Genomic DNA, 18,804 nt, shown 5'->3' on the forward strand with positions numbered 1-18,804 from the left:
AACCTTTGCTGGAGATGCTCTGGCTATGATTGATCAGTAAGACCTGCCCAAATGAGGGAAATTCCACTGAGCTGAACAAGAAAGGAGAGACACTGGGGAGGAGTGGCAGGGGAGGGTGGATGGTGCGGCCAAAGGCTACAGAGAGATTGACGAGGGTGAGAAGGGATAATGCACCCTGGTCATTTTCACTGAGCATATTATTTGTGACCTTGATTCAGGCTGCTTCAGATTGCAAAGATTCACATGAGCTTGTGGGAAAGATGAGGATGGATTTGGGAAAGACGACAAGTTCAAAGGCTTTGGAATGGAAAGGGAAAGGACAGAAGTTTGCTATAGGACGAATGGGCCAAGCGTGATTTTTTTTTAAGAAGGGCTGATGACAGCATTTTTAAAATGGAGATTGACATTACCCCAGGAGAGAGAGCTGCATGCTAGCACAGGGTCTCATGGGTGAGATAGCCTTGGAGAGAGGAGGAGAGAAATGGGAGATAAACCAAAGAGGAATGTGGGGGGGAGGGGGAGCAGAGCTTAGGGAAAGAAGGACCCCAGATGGAGATTTGGCTAGATTGGAAAGTGGAAGGAAAGGAAGCAACAGGGGCAGTTGTACAGATAGTCTCAGCTTTACTGACAAAGAAGCCTTTGAACCCTCCATATTTGTTATTGGAAGTGTGGGGGGTTGCCGGGAGGGGCAGGGAAAATGATTGGTTGTGGAGAAAAGAGGCTGCAGTTTACTTTTGCTCACCATGATGACCCCGGAGTACTAAGTGGTTTTAGCAAAAGCAAGTAAGACCTGCTAACGCTTGGAGTGATCCAGCCAATGTGGTGCTGTGTGGCTAAACCATCTGTGCACCGCATAAACACAAAACTGTTCAGCTTAGATTTCAGGAAGGAAAGATGATGACAATATCAGGGTGAACAAACAGAATAGGAAAGAATAAGATATAGCTGCAGAAAAAGCCATCAAAATTAGAGGGCTTGTTTGGCAAATAAGCAGTTGTAGAAGTATCATGGTGAATGGAAGAACAATGTCTAGACAATTAGGAGTTTGAAGGTGCCGTTTGAAATGACTTGGGGGAGAATTGTATGAATAGGGCTGAAGGAAGAGGTGTAGTAGTAACGTCACTGGACTAGTAATCCTGAGCCCAGGTTAATGCTCTGGGGACAGGGGTTCAAATCCCATCACAGTAGTTGGTGGGATTTGAATTCAATTAATGAATCTGGATTGGAAAGCTAGTCTCAGTAATGGTGACTATGAAACTATCACTGATTGTTGTAAAAACCCATCTGATTCATGAATGTCTTATAGGGAAGGAAATCTGCTGCCCTTATTCTGTCTGCTGTGAACCAGGCCCACAGCAATGTGGTTGACTCATAACTGCCCTCTGGAATGGCCTAGCAAGCCACTCAGTTCAAGGCCAATTCGGGGTAGACAACAATGTCAACGATGCCCACATCCCATGAAAGAATAAAGAAAAAACAAAGTGGGTTTGAAATATTTACCAACTACTCATTCTGTGTAACTTACCACTAGGAAGTGCTCTTTCATTGATGATGATAGGATTAGGCCTGGACTTCTCACTTGGCTGTGCTTTTTATTTCAACACAATTTACTGAAAAACAGCCAAACTAGAAAATAAATGGCAGAATTACAAGGCAAATTACTTCCAGCCCAGTCTGAGTTTCTGTGATCTTTTGCACTAGTTTAAAAATCATTTGCCCAAATTTTCCAGTATCTGGATTGTCAGAGAATGGAAATAAGTTAGGAGGTGGGTGCCAGGACCCAGGGGAAGTATGTACACACATGCGCTGAAATTACCCAGGAAGCTTTCCGCTGACTGGGACCCTCTGTGAAAGTCTGAGGCCAGATGTGTGGGACATACCTGCATACTTACCCAGGAAATTTAATACCTGGTCTAACTCTGTGATTAGTCAGCATAACTGGACACTGCAACCACCCCCCAAATCACCCCGATCCACCTAACCCTTCCCCAACCACCTGACTACCACCGAACTACCTGACTACCCCACGGCTGCCCAACCACCCCCTAGTCATCCAACTAGGACTGCTTTCCCTACCATCCTCTACTAGCACCCCTGTCTACCCAAATACCCCCATCCCACTACACTCCCAACAATCCAATTACTCCCCCGACCACCTGACTTAACCCCCGACTTCATTATTCCACCGACCACCCGAAAGCCCCCACCTGACTACTCCCCCAACCAACCGACTACCTTCTACCAAACTACTTCACTGATCACCCGACTACCCCCATGTGACTAGCCCCCTGACCACCCAAGTATCCTTCACCTGGTTACTTACCCGACCACCTGACTACCCCCCACCTGACTACCCCACTGACCAACTGACTACCCCCACCTGACTACCCCACTGACCAACTGACTACCCCCCACCTGACTACCCCACTGACCAACTGACTACCCCCCACCTGACTACCCCACTGACCAACTGACTACCCCCCACCTGACTACCCCACTGACCAACTGACTACCCCCCCACCTGACTACCCCACTGACCAACTGACTACCCCCCACCTGACTACCCCACTGACTAACTGACTACCCCCCCACCTGACTACCCCACTGACCAACTGACTACCCCCCCACCTGACTACCCCACTGACCAACTGACTACCCCCCACCTGACTACCCCACTGACCAACTGACTACCCCCCACCTGACTACCCCACTGACCAACTGACTACCCCCCACCTGACTACCCCACTGACCAACTGACTACCCCCCCACCTGACTACCCCACTGACCAACTGACTATCCCACATCTGACTACCCCACTGACCAACTGACTACCCCCCCACCTGACTACCCCACTGACCAACTGACTACCCCCCCACCTGACTACCCCACTGACCAACTGACTACCCCCCACCTGACTACCCCACTGACCAACTGACTACCCCCCCACCTGACTACCCCACTGAGCAAATGACTACCCCCCCACCTGACTACCCCACTGACCAACTGACTACCCCCCACCTGACTACCCCACTGACCAACTGACTACCCCCCACCTGACTACCCCACTGACCAACTGACTACCCCCCCACCTGACTACCCACTGAGCAACTGACTACCCCCCACCTGACTACCCCACTGAGCAACTGACTACCCCCCCACCTGACTACCCCACTGACCAACTGACTACCCCCCCACCTGACTACCCCACTGACCAACTGACTACCCCCCACCTGACTACCCCACTGACCAACTGACTACCCCCCACCTGACTACCCCACTGACCAACTGACTACCCCCCACCTGACTACCCCACTGACCAACTGACTACCCCCCACCTGACTACCCCACTGACCAACTGACTACCCCCCATCTGACTACCCCACTGACCAACTGACTATCCCACATCTGACTACCCCACTGACCAACTGACTACCCCCCCACCTGACTACCCCACTGACCAACTGTCTACCCCCCCACCTGACTACCCCACTGACCAACTGACTACCCCCCACCTGACTACCCCACTGAGCAACTGACTATCCCACATCTGACTACCCCACTGACCAACTGACTACCCCCCCACCTGACTACCCCACTGACCAACTGACTACCCCCCCACCTGACTACCCCACTGACCAACTGACTACCCCCCCACCTGACTACCCCACTGACCAACTGACTACCCCCCCACCTGACTACCCCACTGACCAACTGACTACCCCCCACCTGACTACCCCACTGACCAACTGACTATCCCACATCTGACTACCCCACTGACCAACTGACTACCCCCACCTGACTACACCACTGACCAACTGACTACCCCCCCACCTGACTACCCCACTGACCAACTGACTACCCCCCACCTGACTACCCCACTGACCAACTGACTACCCCCCCACCTGACTACCCAAATTACCAACTGACAACCCCCCACCTAACTATTCCCACGCCCACCCAACTACCACCACCCCGCTACTCAACTGACCACCCAACTACCACCACCCCGCTACTCAACTGACCACCCAACTAACGCCACACCGCTACTCACTTGACCAGCCAACCACCCTCCACCTGACTACCCCCCAACCACCTGACTACTTCTGACCTAATTACATACTCACCCACTTATCTACCTCACCCGCTGCCCCACTTTGCCACTCAACGATCTCACTCACTCACCTACCTCACCCACTCACCCGTTTACTAATTCACTTACCCATCCATGAACCCACTCTGAAAGACTTGGACCTTTAAGAACATACTTGATGTGAAGGCATATAGGGAATGAAATTAAAGCAGCTAGATTGTTCTCTTAGAGAAGAGCATATTGAGAGGACATTTGATAAAGATATTCAAAATCATGAGTGGTCTAGACAGAGCTACTAGAGAGAAACAGTTCTCTTTGGCAGAGGCGTTGAAAACCAGAAGATATAGATTTAAGCAGTCTGGCAAAAGGACCAAAGGTGACATGAGAAAACAATTCTTAGACAGCAAGTACTTAAGGTCTGGAATCAACTACCTGAGAATGTAGTGGAGGGAGATTCAATTGTGACTGTCAAAAAGAATAATGGACCTATATTCTCTCAAGTTTACAAGAATGAGCGGTGATCTCATTGAAACATACAACATCCTTCTTTGTAGGATAGATGCAATAAGGCTATCTCCCCTAGCTGAAGAGCTTTGGGACAGGGGGGCAGCTGTTTAGGGCTGAGGTTATGAGAAATTCCTTCACTCAAAGTTTGCAAATCTTAGGAATTTTCTACACTGGAGAGCTATGAAGGCTCAGTTGATGAACATATTCAAGACCGAGACTGATAGATGTTTGGGCATTATGGGAATAAGAAATATGGGAATAGGGTGAGTAGGTGGAGTTGATGTAGAACGTTCAGCCTTGATCTTATTGCATAGTGGAGCAGGCTGCGTAGTCTACTCCTGCTCCTAATTCTTTTGTTCTGAAGTTTCAATTTCATCCTTTACAATCCCCCAGGCTGGACTTTATTTCCATTGCATAGTACTTAACCTTACATTATCTATCTCTTTTCATCTTCACAGGCTGGTAGGTCACAGGTATAAGCTCCATTATAATGGTTTTCTTTTGATTCACAATTAAGAACAAGTCAGTTCAAAATAGCCCCTTGAAGGTGGACTTAGTCAGCCTGTCCTGTGATGTTAAGGAGCCTCTAGTCAGATGAGATGACTTACAATTTTCAGTTGCCTTCTTCGAAGTGAGTTGTGCAATCTGCTAGGAGCTAAGAAACCTAATTTTCCTCCGAAAGTTCCATATGCTCTCCCTCTATAGCCAGAATCATCCAATTCTGTTGGAGGAGGGCATCAGGGCAGGCAAGAGTGGATACTATGGCAAAAAGACCAAAAATCAGTTTTACCCCATCGGGAAACCAGTCTGCAATTGTCTGCTCCACCCAGAAATGGCATCGCCGCATGTCAGGAACCTAATTTCAATACTTTAGCATCTCATTATAAGTCCTGCTCGCCAGAATCATCACCCCATGCTGCATCATCTAGCATCACACCAAACCATTCTACAACTATACATAAGCTACATGTACCTGGTGAGCTGTTTGGTTGCCTATCTTACTTCAGTCAGCACTCATGGCCATCAGCAGCAGACTTCGCAGGCAGCACCACATCAATTTTAGAGGTTCTCATGGGGAGGTCTCTGTCTACCAGACCAGACATAAGGCAGGGATGGGTTTTCAATGGCTGCAGGGCTAAGGCCTGCTTGGGGAAAGGGAAGAACTGGCCTGAGGCAAGGGAAGAGGCTGCAGGACGAGGGCTGTATTGGGGAGGGGGGGTATCCCAGGGTGTGTGTGGGGGCGCAGGTTGATCTGTGCAAGTTGCCCCAAGATGGTGAGGGCTGAGGAGACAGTCTCCAGAGGAGATGAGGCCGGGTGGAGATGTGAGGGTGTGTGTGAGAGAGTGAGACGTGACATCCCTTGAGCTGGCAGTGAGTGAGATGCCAGTGAGTGTGTGATGGCCTTGTGAGTGTGAGATTTTAGAGTGACGAGGTGGTTGACTTAGACTGGTGGCATGGATGAGATCATTCATTTGTTTTCTGCACTGGATGGTCAACATCTTGTGCGGAGAATTGGTACTGACCACCTTTGCCACCACCTCCCAAACTGGAGTGCTGAGGTTGATGGGCCTCCTGCAGCCAAAGTGGGGATAGGGAACATCGCTGCAGGCCACCACAGTACCAGGGATGTGTCACTGAATTTGGGAGCTGCAATCTTCTTGGCTTTTGGGGCCATGTCTTCACCAGAGAAGCCCTGGGCTGCAGGTATTGAGAAATGTGCTTGCGGCTACAGTTTAAATATGGTGCCCTGCATGAGGAAGCAGTGAGATAATGGCGTGGCGGACAAATTGGAGGCCGCCCACCAGCGAAACGACATGTTTCCTGTGGCTGCTTAAGTAGTGAGGCGGGAAGGGGATGATACGGTGTGAAAAGCCGCCATTGCGGCCGGTGGGTAACAGGTCTTTTTCCCTGCCTGCTGCCACACTGAATGCAAATCTGGGACAATTCCACCCTGTGTTTATTCTTTTAAGCCTCACTCCAGCCGAAGAGTAGATGTTCATTGACCTTAATTTTAAAATATTAATAAGCACGGGGAGAATTTTCTCCTTGCCGGGCAGGCTGGTCGGGATCGAGCGGGGGTGGGGACAGGTGTGGAGACGATTGCCCCCGTGATCAGCTGCACATGGGCTATGGCTGGTAGCACTCAGCACTACCTGTCCAGGCTGGGGGAGGAGGGAGAGTCGGACCATGTTCACAAAAGAACGCAGATATCTCGCTGATCCATGAAGCTGCCTCAGGGAGATTAAGTACATGTTGAAATTTTTTAATAAAGAAAGAGGAAAATTATTTATATATGTTCCCTCATGGGACATGTTTGTCAATTTAGCAAAATTTATTTATTGTTTTCATTAAACCTTCAGGAAACCTCATCCCCCTCCCCCTCCCCCTCCCCCCTGTGGATGAGGTTTCCTGAAAAAAGTGAAGGCCACTCGGGCTCTTCGCCTGCCCATCGATCATAAGGTTGGACAGTCAGCCCGGTTAATTATCTAAATTAGTTTCCTAATGGCCTTAATAAGCCTCTGGCAGTTTGGCGGGCACACAGCCGAGTCTGGTGCGTGGCCGCCGACCGAAGGGTCTAAATGACACGCCATGACGCCGGGATGAACACCCGACATCATCGCGCATCATTTTGCATGTCAGTGTCTCAGGCCTGCCCCTGCACGCTGACATCAACATTCTGGCCCCCAGCATAAATTGCTCTCTCAGCAAATCTGTCCAATGGCTACTGTCTATAGGAAAAGTATTGGGGGTGAAACTTGCCTTGAGTGCGGATGTAAAACAGGCTGTATGACATCTCCTGCCAGTTATATGCCCTGCCCGATGGTCAGTTTTATTGAGGCCAATGGAAACTATGAGTGGGCAGGATATGCACTGATCGCTAGATTTGACATTGCAGTTTTTGTCTCCCCTCTTAGGTGCAATTTTACCCCCAATGTCACCAACTCAAGTCTTGCTTGACATTTCTTGATTTATTTTTGTCCTCTAATTCTGTGCTCACAGTTCATTTCTCTCAGCATCTCGTTGGATCCTCTGAACGTTCCAATTCAGTCCCAGCAATCTTTCTTAAAGCTTAAGCCTTGGATTTATCCCTGACGCCCTCGCTAAGCTCCCTCCAATGCATCAGTTCCTAATTTTCGAGTTCCTAATCGTCAATCCATCATTTTTGACTCACGCTGCTAAACATTAAAGTACAAAAGTAAACAAAAAATTGTATTTTCAACAGAGTGAAGTAACAGCAGGCTGGTTCCAGGGGGAAAAAAACTAACAGAATGAAAGGCAAATTCTTTACTGATTTATTCCTTCTTTTGAAATTCAATGGCTTACTAGCAGCTCAACATGAGCAGCAACGTGATGTGTGTGCAGGCAGAATGGAAGTGGGGATGACATTTAGGTTATTTATTGAAGAATTAAAGTAAACATATTTAATCATTATGAAAATATCACTGCAATTCTCCAAGACAGCTGAAATGGGTTGTTGATGTAGAAAAATAGAGGGAAGGGGAAATGTGCCAAAGTAATGAAAGAAAATTGCTGAAGCCTATTGTTTAATTCCCGCAGTAAGGTTTTGCTTTGATTTTGCTTTGGGGTCAGATATGGAGAAAGTGGGTATTTTATCGTGACTCAGAAACCCAGAGGACAGGAAAGAACGAGATGGTAATAAGAACATGCTAAATAGCGTTTTGAGGAGGAACTGTGCCATTAACTCATGGGCCTGAATTTATCCCTCATGGGACATGTGCGATCTGCGGGCCCAAGAGCAGACGGCAAACAGGTCCCCGACAGTGATTGGCCCCCACCTGTGATTTCATGCTGGCTGGCCAATCAGCAGCCAGCCAGCCTGAAACACACGCTGAGAAAGGCTGAACACTGCCGCTGGGGGCAGGAAGAGGGTGGGTGCTAACCTCACAGTGGGTGCTGGCAAGAGCTTCCACCGAGTTCCCCGAAGGCAGACAGGTGCTTCAGGGAGCTGCAGACACCCATTGAATAAACGAGGTAACAGAAATGCTGCAAAATATGTCCATGCAGCACAATAAAGCACTTGAAAGCATAACTCATAAAAAAACAGTCCCCAGGTCTCTCTTTTTATTTTATTTCCCATGGAGATTTCATCCTGCCCTGGATCGAGGATTAAGCAAAAATGCAAAGGCTGCCTGGCTGATTGGCCCATAAAATTTTGTTTGGTTGACATCTCTGTTACCTTGCAATAACCTGCTGTTTCTTTGGAGAGTTTTTTTTCACTGCTTGTGTGTTTATTTGCAAAAGGTTAAGAGGTCTGAAGTGGATAAAATCTTCTGACATTGATAATGTGAATCACTCTGATTGATTGACAGTTTTATGGTATGGGAGGTGGGCCAGTGTAATTCAATGGGAATGTTGAATGCTTTTTTTGGCTGATGACATGGGATTAGGTTTTCTCCATGGTTCATGATTCCTCTGAGAGGCTGTAAACCACCTCAACTTAGAGAAGGTGCCTCACTCCACCAAAATTACATTGGGCGAATATTGAACTGCCCAACCCCACAATGGGGCCAACAAGGGCAGGAGTGCTGTGTGCAACCGTAAAAGTGGACGGGCCACGAAAAATCGCTTTCAATTGCCTCTTTAATAGGCTTAATTGTCGGTGGGCATGCTTCTGACTGCCACACCCACCTGCCAAGCGAGATATCGCACGAGCGTGCAGTGACATTGGGATGCTCGCCCGACATCATCTCGCATTATTTCACAGTCGAACAGGCTGGACGCACTCCTGCCCTTGGGACATAAAATTCTGGGTATAAATCTGTAACATTAAACATCGCCTGCATTTACCGTCACTTAAAATGCAGTAATCAGCACATCCACTGGTCTGCTTATGCTGATAGACATCTTCCTTTCGCTTGCATCAGGTTGTGAAGCATTTATTATTACTTACATCCTACCCTTGGCTGGATGAACTCTGGTAAAACCCCTGTGGGATTATACATTGATGAGAACTGCTTCAGCAAGATAATCCCACAATTTATCTGCTATCAGCCCAAACTGGACATTTAGAGTGTGACCATTTGGAAAAGTATAAACAAAGCTGGGGACTATGAACTCTTTGAATACCAAGTTTCTCCTGTTTGATTTTCAAATCTCTTCTGCCCTGCCCATTGAATTTCTCAACTTCCTACTCTTGATAAAAATAACAATGCAATATTGTAAGTGTAGTTGTGTGAGAAAGTGTGCTTCAATATCCTACACTGATGAATGACTCATATTCTTTAAAATGAATTAGTATCAGAAAGCCTTCACAATTTCAAATGCAGATAAAGGCCCTAATTTTCATCAAGTCGGGGGCCCTTTCAAAATGTGAAGCGGGACCCAATTCCTGGATCCCAGCCCCTATTCCCATTTCCGGTAATTTTTGCCGGCAGACGATAAGGGTTGGGGATAACCAACTTGCACTCAGTGATCCTGCCCTTGTTGGCTCTATTGTGGGGGTGGGCAGTTCAACCTCCCCCCAATGTAAATTTGGTGGAGTTAGGCTTTATCTAAGTAGAGGTGGTTTACAGCCTCCCAGAGGAATTGTGAACCATGGGGAAAACCTAATCTCGTGTCATCAACCAAAAAAAAAAGCACTCAACGTTCCCATTGAATTACATTGGCCCTCTTCCTGTGTCCTAAAACTGTCAATTAATCAGAGTGATTCACATTATCAATGTCAGAAGATGTTATCCACTTCAGACTTCTTAATCTCATGTAAATAAACACACATGCAGTGAAAAAAATCTCTTCAAAAAAACAGCAGGTAATTGCAAGGTAAGAGAGGTGTCAACCAAACAAATCTTTACCTCCCTGCTGCAACTCTATAAAGATTGTTTGCTAAGATGTAAGTGCATTGGATGTTTCTGGAGCTCAGCCACATGTTCACAATGAGGCCACATCTGTTCAGCCTGCTGTTTTGATACAGTTGCTGACTTCATTCCACCCTATCTCCCGGGAGTAAAAACATGGTGGGCTGGAGCCTTTTTAAAGGAGACAGGTCTGCTGAGTCGGGACCTTCCCACCTCCTCCATGAAAATCCAACCTAAATTGTTTGGTTTATATCCTAAAATATGAAGGATGCCTGAAAGAGAATAATTTTGTTCATTCTTTTGGAAAATATGGAAATTTGAATTGTGAGGCACAATTCATTGTTACGTAACCAAATGATGAAGGAATGGAAGCAATATTGATACGCAGTGAAGGGTGAAATGAAGTAAATCAAGTGGGGAGAGGCTCATGTGGAGCATAAGCACTGACATAGGCAGGGATTTTCCACTCTGCCCACTGCTGGGATCATCGGCTCCCACCAAAAGTCAATGGACTTATGGCTGGGCCACCAAATCTCCTGTGGTGGGTCCCACCATGCCAGGTTCAGAAAATCCCAGCCACATGCCTGGTGAACTGAAAGATTTGGTTCTGTGCTGTAAATTCTGTCATTCTATCTAATAAAGCACTTGAGCCTTGCTCTCATTGGTGATATTTTTGAAATAGCAGATTAGATTAGGTGTACTCCCGTCTCACACTAATATCACAATATAGATGCAAATGTTGGAGCCTCTCCCCACTTGGGATGTTTACCCGTGATAGCAAATTTACAATTTCATTGGTCAATTGGGAAATTCAAATGGAGATACAGGAGGGAAGAAAAGGGATAAAGGTGTCAGCCTTGACTCAGTTGTAGTATCCTCATCTCAGAAATGGAAGCTTATAGAGTAGCAGAAGGTACTCCCTCCAATTCTGCAACTAGCACACAGGCCAGTTGAAGAGGAGAAGTTACAATCCCCGATCACACAGCGACCACAGGGACTCAGGCTTCCTTTAACTGGCTTTATTCAAGCATATGCAAGGGAGCCGCAATCATTCCTAAGAATGAAGACCCAGCTCCCAGATTGATTACATTTCATTATTTTTGTACTTTTTCTGATCATAATACATTTGAGAACATTTGAATACATCCAATCGGTAACCGATACACCGGTCCCATGCTAACTCTATCCTATTGAATACATAAACAGGTGATTTTGCCAGCCAGTTATTCTAAAGGATGTATACATAATTATATTATCCAATCAAAATTAAAACACCTGTGCAAAGACCTTGGTTCTCACAGCTCAAGGTGCTTTGTGTTTCATCAAAGCCCCCTCTTTATCTATTGTATGTCTTCCCATATCTAAGCTAAAACCATCTACCCCTTCCCTATGTGAGAGGGGAGTACACCTAATCTACTTTATGTCCTTTCTTGTGTCTCCAGTCTGACTCTCAAGGCTGTGAAATGTTCATCTGGTAATCGTCAACTCTTAATATGCTTAGCAGCCATGTCTGCCTGGAGATTTTAAGGGTTTTTCAGTAAATTCTTACAGTATTCTCCTTTAGCATTTTTAATTTCCCCCTAACAGGTTCAAGTCCCACCCTGGGATTTGAGTGCAAAAATCAAGGCTAAATGCCAGTGCAGCACTGAGGTGCTGTGTCTCAGAGGAGATGTTAAACAGAAGGTCCATATCTCCTGCCGCTATTATCCCATAATATTTCATGGCACTACTTTAAAAAAGAACTGGGGATTGATCCAGGTGCTCTGGCCAGTACTTATTTCTCAATCAACATCATAAAAACAGTTTATCTGGCCATTATCTCATTGTTGATTGTTGGAACTTGCTGTGTGTAAATTGGCTGCTGTGCTTTCTACATTGCAACAGTCAGTTCAGTCACTCCAAAGTATTTCATTTGCTGCAAAGTGCTTTGGAATATCCATTGAGGATGAAAGTGCTCGAAGAATCCAGTACTAGGGGGCGCTGTTTAAAAATAAGTAGTCGCCCATTTATGACAGAGATGAGAAATTGGGCGTAATTTTCCGAGCCCCCTGGCTGTGGGCATGATAGGTGGCATGCACAGAAAATATGGCAGGATCCACTTCACTACGCCGTGAAAGCAGGTCCTGACCTTCCACTCAGCCCGCCAACAGCGGGCCACATTTCCCACCATCGGCTGTGGGAGAGCTAATTATAATACATTAGCATATAATTAAAGGGCCATCCCGCCAGGCTCTTGGAACCCCCTGTATCGTCCATCCACATCAGGCCGACATGTTTCACAACAGCACACAGGCAACGTGCACTTGGCGGCCTTCACTTTGGGGGAGCTGAGGTGAATGAGCAGCAGCGTTCTCCACAGCTCGCCCATTGTTTACAGGCCTCAGGGGAGCCGGGTGGGTGGGGTGGGGGGGGGCGGTTTGCAGCGGCAAGTGCTGGCCAGCCTCGGAGGTGACTGCTGAGTGTTGGGGAGGTCAAGTGCTGCCCCGACGCTGATCCCACACACAAGTGGGGGGCAGGATAAGCGAGGCATGTGGCTTCGCATTAGGGACCCCTGTATAAACTGACCATTGCCTCAGCAACTAAGACTGATCAGGCGAAGCTGCAGTGATATGATTGGGGTCAGGCTCCTATCCTGCTCACCCATGCAAGCAACGCAGAAGCACCAAAGGGCCATCAAGCACTCCATATCTTACCTCCCCAACCTCCGAGCCCCCCGGCACAGACTTTGACTCCACCACCACTTTATTGGACCGCGGAGCAGTTGGGCTGCACACGCTGTACAATCTCCTCGCCAACACTGGCCATGCAGTAGTCACTGCTGGAGGTGCTCACAGCCCCTTGCAATCTCAGCATCCCGGTTTAGACCAGCGTTCCCCATATCGCAGGTTGATAGGGCAGTCATGCAGCGCACTCATCTCTGGCCATCTGAGGGTGACCAGCCCTCTCTGGGAAGCGTTAAGGGGAGGTCACACAGAGTAAGGAAAGGTGCTAAGTGCAGCCATGATAACCACATCTCTCCCCTTCATGCTGCAGGAGGATCATGGATCATGGTGACAAAGCTGTATGCCTGAGGGCCTACAGAGACCATAGAAGACGGAGGAGAGAGTGACTGAGGCTCCTGGCTGCACACAGGCAGGAGCAGCAACCTCAGGAAGAAGGGGCAGCAGGAGCTCCCACACACACTGCCCAGGAGTGACAGCGAGCTGTGGCTGGTCGGCGCCTGGCGTCGCCCAGGGTCTAAAGACACCACCTGCCATTCCTGCAGATGACTGAGAACCAGTGTCGCCAACAACTGCCCATGTCTAGGGAGCTGGTGGCTCACATCTGCCACTTACTGCGGGACTTGAGGCCATGGAGATGTAGAGGGCATCCACTGCCAGTGGCTGTGAAAGTGCCCATGGTGTTCAATTTCTACACCAGTGGCTCCTTTCAGGGCTCCACAGGTGACCTCTGTGGGATTTCACAACCTGTCATCCAAAAATGCATCCGCAAGGTCACAGATGCCATCTTCTCCATGGCAACAACTTTGTGCATTTTGCCCAGGGGCGGGACAGCCAGGATGCCAGGGCCGTTGGATTCGCCCAGGTCTCGGGATTCCCACAGGTGCAGGGTGTGATTGACTGCACTCGTGGCACTCAGGTCTCTGTCGCTATACTCGGTGGACTTCATCAGCTGCAAGGGTTTCCACTCACTGCACATGCAGCTGGCATGCGACCACCAGAAATGCATTCTGTAGGTGTGAGCAAGGTTTCCAGGGGGTGTGCACAATGCCTACATCCTGAGTCGCTCGCAGATCCCTGCAGTCTCCCAGGATCCACAGAGGCTGCAGGGTTGTCTCCTCGGGGACAAGGGCCACCCACAAAGGCCATGGCTGATGACACCCGTGTGTCAGCCTCAGACTGCAGCAGAGCGACGCTATAATGAGGCTCATGCTGCAGCTCATGGAGCAGACGATCGGGATGCTGAAGTTGCCTGGGCCAGTCTGGTGGAGCCCTGCAATACAGTCCACAGAGGGTGTCACACATCCTGTGCCCTTTACAACCTGGCGCTGCAACAGGGAGAGGAGCTGACTGAGGAGGAGATAGAGGAGCTGCATGTCCCCTTTGATGAGGAGGACGCTGATGGAGATATGGGTGAAGGGGTCCTTGGTGGTGACAACGATGGGGTGAGGGTCTCACATGGGCTAGACAAGGTACTCGGGTGGCCCTCAAAGCTGCCAGATTTGAGGAGGATGATGATGACATGCAGTGAGGTGTCCCCGTAGATCCTCACATCACATTTATGAATGTTTGACTCCAGTCTGGCTTATCTCAGCACAACTACCCTCTGTGAGAATGCTCCTGTCATGGAGATGCAGTGGAAGCCCTCATAGTTGCTCGATTGCAGGAGGATGTTGACAACATGCAGTGAGGACACTCCATTGATCTAAGAATGTCTGAATCCTTTCTAGCAAGGGTAGCTCGCTTGCACTACATGATCAGGGCCTTCTTAGAGACGCAGCCATGAAACTTTAGACGCATCTGATGCTGTGTCTACCTTCAGCACCTCAGCCCTTCAGGAGCTGGTGCACAGCATCACTGGTCACAGATGCTGGTGTGATGGGGGCCAGCCCCACCTTAAAGGTGCTGAGAGCACACAGAGAATGAGAGAACTCTGTGGCGCCTGCCCACTACATTCTGGCAGCAATGACCAGCACTGTCGAGGTGCAGGTATCAGTAATGTGTCCAGGGAGTGTGAGGCTGGACCATCACTGTGGTCTGAAGGCTGCACAGACACAGGGAAGAGGCCCTGGACTGAGACAGTTGCCTTTTACCTTTTGCAGAAAGGTTTCACATCTGAGTGACAAGAACACTGCTCATCAGAACAAGGAGCCACAGGCAGGGAGACATACTTGGGAGTTTATTGACAATAGTGAACATTATGTGCAAGTGATTAACATCCGTGCCCAGGCTGTGCGACTAATTCTCCTTAGCTGTCCTAACCCTGCCGCTACATCTTGGTGCTCCCCAGACATCCACAGTAGAGGTGGAGGCAGTCTGCTGACTGTGATGCCCTGTCTGTGAAGACTTTGGCAGGCTTCCACTGGAGGGCCCAGACTTGGGGGGGCCCAGTCTTCTCTCGGGGTCCTGCTGTGTGGCAGTGTCACCCTCCTCGGCCTGTGAAATTGGATCTGCGGAGGTCACAGGGAGAGTGGAGTCAGATCGGCCAGTCACTCCCAGAGTCACCTGAGTGGATGGCTCTGGAGCGGGCACTTTCTGATCCTCCTCCCTATGGGTGCCCGAGGGCCCCTGGCTGACTCTGTGAGCGGAAGGGTAGCTGGAGTGAAATCGAGCTGCCCAGCAGCCCCCTCACGTACACACTGTTGGAGGCCAACTATGGCATCAGCGATGGAGTTAAGTCCGCGCAGCAGTGCAGGAGTGACATCCTGGACTGAGGTCTCCATGGCGGCCGTCATCCTGCCAGTGTTGACCTTGGCATGTTGCAATGCTGGCGCTATCACCTCAGCCTGAAGACGAACAGACTCCTCCATCCACAGCCTTGCAATCTGAGGAGTGCAGCGGACATCCCTTCCTGATGTTCCCGAGCTCGCTTTTGCAGCTTCAGCAACTGACCAAGTCCAGAGGCTCGTCATCTGACTCGGACTCAGCAATGTTCTGGCCTCCAGCAGTCCTCTGAGTGCCAGGGAACTGGGGAGACCCTGCCTCTGCCTGCTGTGGATCAGAAATCACCAGATTGTGATCCCGAGGCTATTCTAAAGTTAGGTCCCACCGAGGTATGTGTCTCTGCGCTGGTGGAGGGTGTGGGTGAGCGCTGTGACAGGACTTCTGGGAGGGTGTCTTCAGATTCCTCTTCAGAGGTTTCTTCAGAGCTTGATTGGAGGCACTGGATCATGGACTCCATCAGCTGCTTCCCAGATGTGCCTGTGAAAGCAAGGGGAAAGCAATAATTAGTGTATGGCAGTGGCCTGTGAAAGAGGACACATCACTCACAACATGGTTGTCTGATGGATGCTGCACTGCTGGATCCTCACTTGGTAGAGCAGTGCCTACCTCACCGTCAGCACAAGACCAATTCCGGTCATCGCCGGCCAGCTGGATGGCTCTGTTTTCGAATTCTGTCAGAACTTTGATCTCCAGCATCCTCCACCTGTCTGTGACCTTTCCCTCCTGTTTACCCTGCATGGATAGAGATGGGGAGAATGTATCAGGACACCTGCCGGGCCAGATGATAAGTACCCCGGCCTTGTGGGTGGTGAGTGGTCCCATGGATGGGATTAGGACAATGACAGTGAGTGTGAGAGAGTGAATGATGATGTCCTTTGCACTGGCAGTGAGTGAGGGCCCTGTGGGTGTGTGATGGGTTTGTGAGTGTGTGAGTTGGGAGTGATGAAAAGAGTGACTTACTCTGGGGGAATGGAGGAGATCATTCATCCTTCTGCGGCACTGGGTGGCTGTCCTCCTTCTGCAGGGCATTTGCGCTGACCACCACTGTCACCGCCTCCCAATCCGGTTTAGTGACATTGCTGACCATCCTGCGGCCAGAGCGGGGGTAGGGCACATCCCCTCAGGCCTCCACAGCATGCAGCAGTCGAGGGACCCGTTGCTGAAGCGGGCAGCTGTAGTCTTTTTCCTTTTGCTGGCCATGTCTCCCAGGCAGCGGTGAAGAGCTGGTGGTGATGAACGCTTTGCTGGTGGCTGCCTTTTAAAGATGGTGGTCAGCAGGGTGATGGTGAGCGGGTGAATAAGACCCCACCCACCATGGAAACGGCATTTTTCATGGGAGTGAATATATAATATGACCGGCTCGAGAAGATACGGTGTGAAAACCCGTCATTTCCATCGGTGGGTAGGACTCCATTTTACCCACTCACTACCACACTAGGTGCAATTCTGGGAAAATTCGGCCCATTTTTTTTCTCTCAGAGGGTTGTGAGTGTTTGAAACTCTCTTCCTCAAAAGACAATGGAAGTGGCGCATCTTAATATTTTTAAGGCAGAGGCAGATAAATTCTTGCTAAGTAAGGGGGTGAAAGGTTATCAAGGGTAGGTGGGAATGTCGAGTTAAGGCTACAATCAGATCAGCCATGATCTTATGGAATGGCGGAGCAGGGTCAAAGGGCCGAATGGCCATTCCTGCTCTTAATTCGTATGTTCATATGTAGAGGCATTATATTACTGCAAGCTTCTTTTTTACAAAAAGCTGAAAGGTAAAGAAAAGCATACAAGACCAATAATGTTTCCCCACACATTATTCATCAATTGTCAGGATCTCGTCTCTGTCTTTTTGAAGCGGTGGGTGAGCAGAGAGCCACCCAGAGGGATTGAAATATGGGACATCCAGAACACCAATCAGGCAAACCCATCTGCCTTGCTGCTATGGTCGAGGTTTCTGGAGGCCAATTGAACCTGATTCTATGACATACTCATAAATATAAAAACAAAAAAACTGCGGATGCTGGAAATCCAAAACAAAAACAGAATTACCTGGAAAAACTCAGCAGGTCTGGCAGCATCGGCGGAGAAGAAAAGAGTTGGCGTTTGGAGTCCTCATGACCCTTCAGCCTGGGGCATTCTTGATTCTTTTGCAACACGACCCAATCTGTCGAGAAATCATTCTCTACTATAAAAGGTCATTGGTGCCGCTGCATTCCAGGAATAGGGTGCAAATGCATCTGAGGCCTGATGAAAGGATCCATTCAATGTTATTAATTACATGGTCACATGAGGCTATGTACATTGATGTAGAAATGCACCTACCTAAGAGAGAGGGAGAGAAAGGGTCCTATTAGTACCCAGTAGCAGCAGAAAGAATAAGACCAATCTTTTACTGATTCGAAAGACCGATATTTCTTAGCAGTGGTGAGGATGGGCGCTTGAGCTTTAGAAAGTCCATTAGACACATTTTCATTAGTCATGGATGAAGAAAGAAAGTCCCTTTTATGATATTAGGACACCAGACAGGGCTTCAATACCTCTTGAAGTGCGATCACTGTTGTAATGTAGAAAACAGAGCAACCAATTTGCACATATAGCAAGATGTCACAAACAGTGATGCAATAATAACCAGATAACTTGTTCTCATGATCTCAATCAAGGGATAATGGTCAGGATACCCCGTCCTCTTCTTCAAATACTTACATGGGATCATTAACTGAGGGAGAAAGCAGAGCCCCATTTTAAGTCTCATTTGAAATACAATGCCTTAGCTTAGGTTCTGTGCTCAAGGCTCTGGAGTGTGACTTTAACCTACATCCTTCTAATTCAGCAGCAAGGTTTCTACCAATGAAACCACACCTGACACTTTAAATTAGATCAGAATATATAATACAGCATGCTGTATTCTCACTGTATCTTCAGCAAGCATCACAGTGCATGGAGGCTGCCTGCCTCAT

The sequence above is a fragment of the Carcharodon carcharias genome, chromosome 16 (genome assembly GCF_017639515.1).
Source record: "Carcharodon carcharias isolate sCarCar2 chromosome 16, sCarCar2.pri, whole genome shotgun sequence".
Taxonomy (NCBI): domain Eukaryota; kingdom Metazoa; phylum Chordata; class Chondrichthyes; order Lamniformes; family Lamnidae; genus Carcharodon; species Carcharodon carcharias.